This window comes from Podarcis filfolensis (assembly GCF_964270895.1).
Source record: "Podarcis filfolensis genome assembly, chromosome: 6".
Lineage (NCBI taxonomy): Eukaryota > Metazoa > Chordata > Lepidosauria > Squamata > Lacertidae > Podarcis > Podarcis filfolensis.
The window spans coordinates 1,156,169-1,168,673 of NC_139609.1; positions in this window are offsets into that span (position 1 = coordinate 1,156,169).

The window sequence follows — 12,505 nt, forward strand, 5'->3', positions numbered from 1 at the left end:
AATAGTCTTTAAATTTCTTCCAACACAGTTGACAGAACAAGAACAGACACTTGGTGCAGTCGGAGGTAAAGCAAAGTAACCCCATCATGGCTCTGCAACTTTTAAATTGGAATTGTAATGGCCTTAACTCTCCTCGGAATAGAAAAAGTGTTTTTCATTTATTAAAAAAGGAGCAATTGGACTTGATTTGTCTACAAGAAACTCATGTAACAAGGTTACACAGGAAATTACTTATTAATAAGAGATTGGGACAGGAGTTTATCTCATCTGATAAAGTTAAAAAAAGAGGAGTTGTGATATATGCAAAAGAGAGACTATTACCGAAATTTATCTTTAAAGACGAACAAGGAAGATTCCTGGCAATTGAAATTCAAGTTCAAGGAGAGAAATTTTTGATCGTAGGAATTTATGCACCGAATGAGGGGAAATCTGAATTTTTTAAAAAGTTGCATGAGACATTATTGGACTATCTGGATTACAATCTGATTTTGATGGGGGATATGAATGGAGTTGTATCTACAAACATGGACAAGGCACAAAGACAGGTAGTTACCAAGGATGGTAGACTACCAAAAACTTTTTTTGAAATGACAGACAATATGGACTTAGTGGATATTTGGAGAACAAATAACCCCTTGGGAAGAGAGGGAACCTTCTTTTCTGAAGCCAATATGACATGGACTAGAATTGACCAAATATGGGTAACTAGAGGAATGGCACCAAAGATAAAGTGGAAATCTGCCCCAAACTTGCTCCGACCATAACGCTGTAAGGATGGAGATGAAGCAAATATCAACTGGCTCCTTCAGATGGAGGATGAATGACACCTTATTTGGAGATGAAGAAGTGTATAAAAAGGCCCAAAAAACTTTGAGAGACTATTTTGAAATAAATATGAACACTAATGTAGAAAAAAGAGTAATCTGGGACGCAAGCAAAGCTGTTATGAGAGGGTTTTTGATACAGCAGAATGCAATAAAGAAGAGAAGTCAAAATGAGAAGAAAGATAAAATTTTGGAGAAAATAAAAGAAAGTGAGAAGAAATTGAGGGCAAAACCATAAACACAGGTTCTGGTCCACAAGCAGCTGTCCTTCTTGGCAGATGGCGAGGGGAGGCCCTCCCCAGGTGAGTGGCGCCCCCTGTGGGCAGAAGCAGGGTGACTTGGGAGCCTGGCTGCTGCCTGCCCATATTTTGTGCCTCTGTTCTCACTCCCTTGGCTGCGAGGGCAGCATGACAGGACCCCAAACAGGTTTTGCAAGCAGATGTGGCAATGTGGAGAACTGAACATAAGGCAGGGACCCTGTGGCACCATCGGTCAGTGCGCCTTGTTGTGGACCAGAATGTTGGTTCGAGTCCAGTGAGGGATGGCTTTGGGCAGGATTCCTTCCCTGCAGCAGGGTGGTCCCTTCCAGCTCTATGAAGGGAGAAATGGAACTGGACGGATTTGCCATCCCTCTCTCCAAGCAGGGCTATTTGGCCAAGGGGAACACGCATGCTTCACTCATGCTCTGGGGTCACAAGCAGCACCTGTGCGCCCAGGAGGGGCCACAGCCTGTGGAAGAGCCCAGCGGCCTCGGAAGCCTAGCCCAGAGCAGGGCTTTTTGTGTGGCTGCCCCTGTTCTGTGAAACAGCCATGCTGTCGAGATATGGCCATTCCGGAAAGAGCTGAAGAAGCTTCCCCAGCTAGAGAAACGGGTCTTTAGTAGGATCCTATGCAATCATAGGACTTTTCTCATTCCAGCAATGAGAAATTATGTTCTCCCTGTGTGGCTTCTGAAAGTACGTGGAAAAAAACAATAAAAAATAGGTGTCAGAAGGAAAACACGCCACGAAACCCAAACAGAGCGCTGCAGAAACGTTTAAAAAACGAAGGAAAAAGCAGTTTCAGAAAGAGTGGGAGATAAGATGGTCCTGTTCCAATTCTAACCAACTAAAGGAAAGTTTATATAAAAACAACCACTTGGTTAGTGACTCATGAGGAAAGAATTTATCCTTTTTCTTAAGGGAAGCCCTTGGAAATAACATGACTAATAAGAGGATTGATCTTGTCTAACTGGCCACAAGTTAAATTTGACAGCAATTTCATCTTAAAATATATACATAATATGCCTGATAAAAGCTAGCTGTAGCCCAAAAGTTCAGGTCAATAAATAAGCCAGGAACTAACTGCTTGTTACATGCAAATATGTGTAACTGAGCCCCAGTGCCTTGGAAAAAAATAGCTTGCGGAAGGAGACATTAACTCTCTACCTGCTGTTTCTCTGCTCAAATCACACCCTAAGTCTCAACAGAGAAAAATGGGAAGGCAAAATGATCTACATTATGTTCTTTCAAACCTTTCCTTTTTTAAAACATACACCCTTGCATTTAATATGTAGTTAAGCAGTTCATAGAATTACAGAATTCTAGAGTTGGAAGGGACCCCAAGGGTCATCTAGTCCAACCCCTGCAATGCAGGGATTATAGCAAAAGCATCCATGACGGAGGGCCATTTAACCTCTGCTGAGAAACCTCTAAGGAAGGAGAGTCCACAACCTCCCCAGGGAAACTCTTCCACTGCTGAACAGCCCTTACTGTCAGAAAGTTCTTCCTGATTTTAGTTGGAATCTCCTTTCTTGTAACTTGAAGCCACTGGTTCAAGTCCTACCCTATGGAGCCGAAAACAAGCCTTGCTCCATCTTCCAAAGTTCAAAATCTAAATACAATATTGCAATAAAGAATACATATAATATCACTGCAACACAAGGCTAAACAATTAACAGTTCATGTAACATACACCAACATTTAAATAAGCCCACAGCTTGTCATTTGTAGACATTGGGGTGCCAGCTACTATTTCGAATTAAGATGGCAAGCAAAAATGCCGCTTTGGGATGTGAACAGATTGTGCTTCACTCAGTGTTTGCCCCTGCACCAGAAAACATCAGAGGGACTTCTTGGTGCTTAAAAAAAAAATGCTTGTCACCCATCCCAAAGTGTTTCATGAAACATTTTTGCATTGGTTCAACCAAGTATTAGTTTTGCAGTAGTTTGTTTGACTATCTGACATCTGTAAACTGCAATGCAGAAAACATTCTCCAAACAGATCATCCTTTAACACATCAGCTTTTTTAAAAAAATTGAAATCATTACAGAGCATTTGCTCATATTTAGTCTGAGTGATATTAGAAATAAATACAATGTTTTGGGATTGGATATTATAATGGTCTAAAAGTAAGGATACTTCACAGAAAACTTTAACTACAATGCAATGAAACTTACTATGGTAGGGTTTTGTTTTTTTACTGCACATCAAAGCTAATATAAATGAAGAGTTATAAAAACCCAGCACTGAAGTTTTAAATAAGAATTGCCAACCTTGCAGGCACTAAGCTGAATTAGATCAGCCTGCTGGCTTTGAAGGTGCATTCAATTAGATGGTGGAGGGTGGGGCCAACATTTGCCTTGGCTTCTGCATCCGTTCTGTGTTCCAGCTGGACTGCAGAAGAAGGGTGTGGGCTGAAGAGGGGGAGAACTGAAACACACATTGGAAGCGGAGGGAACTCATGGGCAATCTCCAAAAGAGGACTCTTACAAGTGTGGAGCTTGATAAACGGGAAGTTGGTGAGTTCTAGGAGTCAGGCCGCAAACGCTTCCTCAGGTACCCCGCTGGGCTTTTTTCAACCTAGTGCCTAAACACTGTCATGTGCATTTGATGTTTCGTCCACTTCCACTATATTTTCTCAAAATGTGGAGGACCCCAAGACATGGCAGAAGGAGATGGATGGGAGAGCTCTCTGGCAGGAGTTGGCTTCTCAATCTGATTCCACCTAAACCTCTGATTCCACCTAAACATTAGGAAGAACTTCCTGACAGTAAGAGCTGTTCGACAGTGGAATTTGCTGCCAAGGAGTGTGGTGGAGTCTCCTTCTTTGGAGGTCTTTAAGCAGAGGCTTGACAACCATATGTCAGGAGTGCTCTGATGGTGTTTCCTGCTTGGCAGGGGGTTGGACTCGATGGCCCTTGTGGTCTCTTCCAACTCTATGATTCTATGATTCTATGAATCAGCTCCTTTGGGAGCAGAATAGTGTGATATATGTATTTGTATCATCCCACTTTTTACAACACATTTGCTTGAGGGCAAACACAATAAATCAAAGACCCGCATTAAGTACACCCAAGGATGGCTCTCCAGGCAGCTCCTCCTCCATCCTCATCCCAGCTCTTTCAGCTGCTCTGCACAGTACTTGGTTTCCAGACCCCACAACATCCTGGGGGTTGGTGGGGTGAGGCAGAATGGATAGAGGGGGTGGGGATGAGGACTCTTCCCTGCTGGCCAGGATGAATCCCTGACACCAGATCCTCTCATTCCCCCTCACCCTTCCATGAGATGAAGGTGTTTTCAAGGTGAGGCAATATTGGTCACTTCCATTCTTGGCAGAATTAGACTTTCAGTGGACATCAGGGCAGCTGGCGTCCCCCATTCCTCCTAGGGCTTGTCTCTGTGGAAGTTTTGCAATCTGTTCAGGAAAGTACCATCACTGACAAGTGTGGACTACCAAGCACACAGCAAGCAATTGTCCCTCCCAAGAAAGTAGGCTGCATTTAATTACACTTACATTTGGCTGCAATATTTAATTTGCTTACTCTGCTATCCCTCATGAGCTCAGGTGGTTGAGCATTGCAACTTCTGCCTTATCAATGTTTATAAAGATGTTAGCAAAGCTCAGAGTTAACACTCAGTTGATAAGATGTGATTAAACCCCAATTTTCAGGGAAAGAATCAGCTCTCAGCACCATGGGAGTTAGCTGTTGCCCAATATCTTAAATTTCCTATCTAAGAAAATATTGGCAAGGAGGGTTAAGCCTCCTGCCTTGAATGATGGTGGGGGACTAAAGGGCCCCAATTATTAATCACTCAGTCACTTTTTTTGTAAAACAAAAGGAATGTGTTTTACTGCTGTTGAACAAGCTCCAGTATGATCAATTCCTGTTTTTTTAAAGTTATTGTAATGGTTCATTAGACAGCTGAAGACAATAATAGACAGAATTTAGCAATCTAACTTCCTTTAACTGCACCCCCACATAATTAGGTGTTTAGAAATTCACTATCGTTGCTGTCATTGATTATTTCACACTGAGAAGTATATCACATAGTAGCTGCCATGTATTTCTGCTGTTGTTACATGAAATTTGTCAAGCATGCCAAAATTGGTGTGGTGCGTTTCACAGCAGTATATATGTGAATGTGTGTATATTCAAAGCACCCCATTTTCCAGCTTAACCATAAAATAGCCGCAGGCCCCTGACTGGCACTTGGTATCCAATTATCACCATTCAATCCTCTTTTGCTACATATTAATTTCAGCTCTCATGATTTCATGGGAAATTAATCTCTGTGTATGATGATTTTATTTCATCCTATTTGTTGTAAAGCAACAATGAACCTCTTTGGCGCAACCAAGTTTTCCCCATTTGCACACTGACTTCTCTCTTTTTCTTTTCAGGCTGTTCCTAGGAATAGTGCCCTTGCCTCATAGTCCATGGCTGGTGTGGGAAGTGTCAGGCCTGGCGCCCAATCACAGCCCTCCAGGCTCCTATGGGACGAGTGCGGAGGTACACCTCCGTCTCAGCCAGCCTCTCTCCCTGGGCTGCACCCGTCTCACCTGCTCTACTGGTGCAAACACCCCTTCCCCACCTGGAACGTGCCCTTGAACGCGGACAAGGTCTCTCCCTTCCCCAGACGGAGCACAGAGAGGGGGGTGTGCAGAAACAAGCCTAGTACACAAAGGTAAAATTCACATTCGTGGCTCAGCCTGTTGTAGTCCCTGGCCATGCACAGCACTCAGAATTATGTCCACAAGGGAATGTGGCCTTCAATTGGGGAAAAAGGCTGCCCCCCGCCGGGCTGTATGCCAGCATGAATGAGGGCATCTCTTGTTTGGCTTTGTTTTCTCTCAATGATATCACCGCATAGCCAAATCTGATTAGCTTTATGACAACACTACAGTACCTTAAGAAGCAGCACACCCATTTTAGAAAAGAAATGTGGCGGAAGGCTAAAGAAGCATCTGCCCAGGACTCTAAAGAGGCTCTGCTATGGCGCTGCCTGAGCAGCAGGGATGGAAAAGGCGACATAAGCCTAGGTTGAAGGTGCATTGGAGAAGCCTGGACGATCTGCTGCACTACCAATACTTTCACCCTTTTTCAAATACATTTCCTAGGAGTCAGATATGTTCATGAAAAACATGTTCTTCCCTTCACATTTGGCCCAGTCCTAGCCGTTACGACTGAATAACATTTGTGCATAAAACCCCAAATCCTCATGATGCACGCATATTTTGAATGCACCCCTCTGTAAATGATCAGAGCACCTGTATTGAGTCAAAGGATTTTATATCTGTATTATTGTCTGTATTTGCATTAGGGTAAAGTAACTGCCTTTTGGTTCCAGAGGGTACAGCTACTATTGGTTCATTTAAGCTGCTGTATTTGGATCCTCTGTCTTATTGGTTTCCTCCAAAAGGCAGGACTGTGATTGCCTGATATTGTTCCCTCCAAAATGTATCCTTTCTAGCTAGTTCCCTGTCCCTATAAATGTAGCTCTCCCCTCCTCAGTTCTCAGTCTTGTTTGCTTTAATAAAGAAGTGTTACTACAGAACTGTCTCCAGCATATTATGTCAAGAGAGCTGAAATCACAAACCCCACGTCACAACAACTGGCGCCGAAGGTGGGATCCGGAATGCTGAGGAGCGGTTAAACGCAGCCCTGCCTCAGAGTCCGGATTGTAGCTAAGAACAAGACTCACTGGCCGGCTGAGAAGACGACCCTGCCCACAGGACAATGGAGAGTCCAAGGGTATTGGAGCCCTTCCAGCCATCAGAGCCCCACACGTGGGAAGACTACGTCGAACGCTTTGAGTTCTTCGCAGTGGCTCAAGGGATCACCGATGCCAGCAAAAGAAGGGCCACATTCCTGAGCTACTGTGGGCCTGAGACCTTCAAGCTGGCCAAGGCATTGCTTGCTCCAGCGAAGCTAAGTGAGACACCTCTCAAAGATATTCTTGCCTGCCTGACAAGCCATTTTCTCTCAAAATTTCATGTGACTTTGGTTTGGATCTCAATTATTTTTCTCCTTTTATCTTTTCCAAAATCTTGTCCTTTTGCTCATTCTGTCTCTTCCTTTTTATGGCATTCTGTTGTATTAAAAATCCTCGCATGACGGCTTTACTTGCGTCCCAAATTACTCTTTTTTCCACTTCTGTTCTCAGATTTATCTCAAAATAGTCCTTTACCACTTTCTGGGCCTTTTGGTACACCTCTTCATCTCTAAACAGGGAGTCATTCATCCTCCATCTAAAGGAACCAGCTGTTGTTGGGTTCATCTCCATCTTTACAGCATTATGGTCGGAACAAGTCTTTGGGCAGATTTCCACTTTCTTAATCTTTGATGCCATCCCACTAGTTACCCATATTTGGTCAATTCTAGTCCAAGTCATTTTTGCCTCAGAAAAGAAAGTTCCCTCTCTCTCAAGAGGGTTCCTTGTTCTCCAGATATCAATCAAATTCATGTTATCAGTCATTTCAAAAAAGGTCTTAGGTAGTCTCCCATCCTTGGAGACCACCTGTCTTTGTGCTTTGTCCATATTTGTGGAGACGACTCCGTTCATATCTCCCATTAAAATTACATTATAATCCAAATAGTCCGTTAATGTCTCATGCAATTTCTTAAAAAATTCTGACTTCCCTTCGTTCGGTGCGTAAACTCCTATTATTAATAATTTTTCTCCTTGAACTTGAATTTCAATTGCCAAATATCTTCCTTGTTCATCTTTAAATATTAATTTAGGAACCAACTTTTCCTTTGCATAAATCACCACTCCTCTTTTCTTCACTTTATCAGATGAAATAAATTCTTGTCCTAATCTTTTATTAATAAGTAATTTTCGGTGCACTCTGGTCACGTGGGTTTCTTGTAGACAAATCAAGTCCAATTGTTCTTTTTTTAAAATATGAAACACCTCCCTCCTTTTTCTGGGGAGATTCAGTCCATTACAATTCCAGCTTAAAATTTGCAGAGACATCTTGTTATTTACTTTGTTACTCCTCCAACTGCTCCAAGCAGACCTTCTTCTGTTGGTGTTTTAATTCCAAAAGATAAGTTTGAAATGTCTGGTATTTCTGCTAAGTCTGTAGTGTCCACCGTTTCCTTCCAGAGGTCCTCCTCATTCCTTGCCAAAAATTGTTCTTTGTCTTGCACTGTTTTTATCTTAATTTTCTTTCCTTTGTAGTTGAAAGACAGGCCTTGCGGAAACTCCCATCTGAATGGTATGTTGTTCTTTCTCAGTAAGGTGACCAAGTCCTTGTAGTAGGTCCTCACTTCCAAGATATATTTAGGAATATCTTTGAAGATCTGCACACGAAAGTCTTCAATCTCAAGAGCTCTTTGAAAATGTAAATTTAATATCTTGTCTCTCTCCTCCTGAGATCTCAGAGTTATTAAACAGTCTCTAGGGCTCTTTCTGTTTTGTTTCCTGCCCAGTCTGAAAGCAGTTATTATCTTAAATTCCTCTTCTTTCAAGCTGTCCTGCCAAAATTCCAGAAATTCTTTTGTAAGATATTCTATCAAATTGTCCTTTTCATTTTCTGGAATCAATCTTAATCTTAAATTTCTACTTTTCCTCTGTAATTCCAGTAAAGACAGGGCAGCATCATGTTCTTCTAGCTTTTTACAGACTGGCACCAACTTTTCCTGTGTGGTTCCTGCAGACACTTTTGCTTCCTCTGCAGAAGTTTTCGCTTCCTCTGCAATCTTTCTAGTTGCCTCACTTTCTTGAACTAATTTATTTATTGTCTCTGTGTTTTTATCTATTTTTGTTGACAGTTCAGTCAGTTGTTTAGAATTTTCAGTGCTTTGCTTTGTGAGAGCTTCCAAAGATTCATTTATTTTAACAAGTGCATTTGCCACCGCCACAGTATCCATGGGAGAAGTTGTAGCAGCCACAATTGGATTTGTTACTGAGGCCCTTCTCTTATGGTCAACTTTGCTCTTAGCTCTCGTTATCCTCTCTTCTATTGGCCCACTCATATCCCAAGGTCTTTCCCACGGGAATTGCTTTCAAATGGGAAATTCCACAAGCCTGTTTCTCACAGTGAGAGTCGTAACTATTTTCCTGCAGCCTCTAGAGGGAGTCGCACAAAGTTCCAAGTACAAAGAACAAAAGGTTCCCTTCGAAAGTAACAAAAATAACAGCCTATTCCGATATTTTTCAAATGGTATCAAATTGTATCTTTCCAGAGTGCCCAATTTGTATCCAATAAGGTCTTTACTTGTTGCACAAATGTAAGAGCCCAACTTTGTTGCTAGTCTCTAATGACAGCTCTCCTTCCCGGTGGCTCACTTTCCAGGCAGTCCTCCCCAAGGGTTTAAAACGGCAGAACTTTCCCCTTCTAAGCTTCTTTCATGCAGGTAAAACAAATCACCAATCTTCCCCCCCTGCCCCTGCCTGCTAAGGGGGGATTTAAGTCCAATGAGCGGCCAAAAGTTACTGTGACAGCTGAGGCAGAAAATCCCACAGGCACCTTTCCTCTCTGCCATTAAGAGCACAACAGCACCACCACAAGAAATTACAATTTTCTACCCTTTTATGACACATAAAAGCAGCCGCCTAAGGCAGCTCCCTCCCTCTGGCTAAATGGCAGGACCAAGGCTGAAATCATTGCTGTAGCTCCACCTGCAGGAGCTTGAGGAGGAGGGAGGAAAATACTTTTGCTTCCACACTTTCTAAACCTCCCTTTTTGGTGCTTTGAGTTTCCATCTCATTTGTTACACATGAAAATGTATTCCTGTGCACATTTACTCTGAAAAAGTCCTCCTGAATTCATGAGCTTACTCCAGGGAAGAGTGTACAGGGTTGCAGTCTACCATTTTCTGGTTAACTGTCGTTATTTTTATCCTTCTAGCATGCACATTCGTTTTTTTCAGTTAATCAACAATCTATTATTATGTAGATCAATTAAATGAAAAGCAAGGATCAAATACGTCCATGGATCACATCATTTCAAGTCTCCTTCTCAAGCACGCAGTAAATCCCAGTTTGAAATGTTTAATCAGTTCAAGGCCTGGTGCTCAGGGAGCCTCTTTCTTCAAATGTCCTTGCAAGGCCTTCATTTTCCTTTTATATCTCATTCACATTCTCAATTCCCCAGCACCACCACCTATATGACTTGCAGAGTCTCTTTTTCTTTTCTTTTTCCAAATAACTACTTCCAAACTCAAATCCTTGGCATGGCTTTTGGAATCTTATTCAATCCTTGAAGCTCCGCTTCCTATGTCCTTACCGTTTTCACAGCTATTTCTATTAAACCAACAGTCTCAAACTGTGTTATTCAGAAACGCACAAAAATACATTGCGAAGTCCCATTATTCCATAGCACTACCATGTTTGATTCCCTGTCTCAGACACATGCACAGCGGTGTACATCCCAATAGTCAGTCCCCTTTGTGTGCCATGCCAAGCACTTTTGCCACGTATACACTAAGCACATGGACTGGATGTGGCTGTGAGACCCCTTGCTCTGATACTGAAGGAGCAGAACCAGATCTCCCTCCGAATTTCTCTGGCCGTGAGCTGTGAGCCTGTCTTGGTCCTGTGTTACTCCAGGATGCCCTGACCTTGTCGGAAGACATGGGGGGGGGGGCAGGGCTGGGAAGAGTCCTGCCTCTTCACCTGGTCACCTTCTATGCTTAATCTGCTGGAGTTAGTGTGTTTCAGGAGGGCTGTCTAGTGGTAGTAATAAGACTCCACTTGGCCAGGCTTGCTCTGACAGGTGCTGGGGCCACCTCCTCAAGCACCCCTCTCCGACCGCTGGCTCTGCCCAATGCCCAGCCAGCTGGCCAGTCCCGGAAAGGCGTGGGGCGTCTACCTCCGCCCCATGCAAGCCACAAGCAGAGAGGCGGGGGGGGCACACGGGCTGCAGCACTGCGGAGGGAGCCGCAGGAAGGGCGGTGCGCGGAGAGACGATGATGCCCCTCTCCCGGTGGTTCCCATGGAAAGAAAACACCAGGTCCCCCACCCCTCCGCTCTCCCTCCTAGTTCAGTGTGGACCAAACAGTCTGTGAGCACCTAGAAAGGAATGCTGTGATCACCAATAGTCAGCATGGATTTCTGAAAAATAAGTCATGTCAGATTAACTTGATCTTGTTTTTTGACAGAATTACAAGCCTGGTAGATGAAGGGAACGCAGTGGATGTAGCCTACCTTGATTTCAGCAAGGCATTTGACAAGGTGCCCCATGATATTCTTGTAAAGAAGCTGGTAAAATGCGGTCTTGACTATGCTACCACTCAGTGGATTTGTAACTGGCTGACTGACCGAACCCAAAGGGTGCTCATCAATGGTTCCTCTTCATCCTGGAGAAGAGTGACTAGTGGGGTGCCACAGGGTTCTGTCTTGGGCCCGGTCGTATTCAACATCTTTATCAACGACTTGGATGATGGACTCAAGGGCATCCTGATCAAATTTGCAGATGACACCAAACTGGGGACAGGATCACACTTCAAAACGACCTTGACAGATTAGAGAACTGGGCAAAAACAAACAAGATGAATTTTAACAGGGAGAAATGTAAAGTATTGCACTTGGGCAAAAAAAATGAGAGGCACAAATACAAGATGGGTGACACCTGGCTTGAGAGCAGTACATGTGAAAAGGATCTAGGAGTCTTGGTTGACCACAAACTTGACATGAGCCAACAGTGTGACGCGGCAGCTAAAAAAGCCAATGCAATTCTGGGCTGCATCAATAGGAGTATAGCATCTAGATCAAGGGAAGTAATAGTGCCACTGTATTCTGCTCTGGTCAGACCTCACCTGGAGTACTGTGTCCAGTTCTGGGCACCACAGTTCAAGAAGGACACTGACAAACTGGAACATGTCCAGAGGAGGGCAACCAAAATGGTCAAAGGCCTGGAAACGATGCCTTATGAGGAACGGCTAAGGGAGCTGGGCATGTTTAGCCTGGAGAAGAGGAGGTTAAGGGGTGATATGATAGCCATGTTCAAATATATAAAAGGATGTCACATAGAGGAGGGAGAAAGGCTGTTTTCTGCTGCTCCAGAGAAGCGGACACGGAGCAATGGATCCAAACTACAAGAAAGAAGATTCCACCTAAACATTAGGAAGAACTTCCTGACAGTAAGAGCTGTTCGACAGTGGAATTTGCTGCCAAGGAGTGTGGTGGAGTCTCCTTCTTTGGAGGTCTTTAAGCAGAGGCTTGACAACCATATGTCAGGAGTGCTCTGATGGTGTTTCCTGCTTGGCAGGGGGTTGGACTCGATGGCCCTTGTGGTCTCTTCCAACTCTATGATTCTATGATTCTGTGACCTTTCCAGCTCCAGCCTAGCAGCATTTACTTGAAAGTAAGCCCCCCGCCCCACAGTGCTTGCTGTCCGGTGAAGGAGGAACCAGACATTTTGGGGCATGTAGGCCTCCCATGTGCGCCAAGGACCCTGGGGGGAGGCTGGG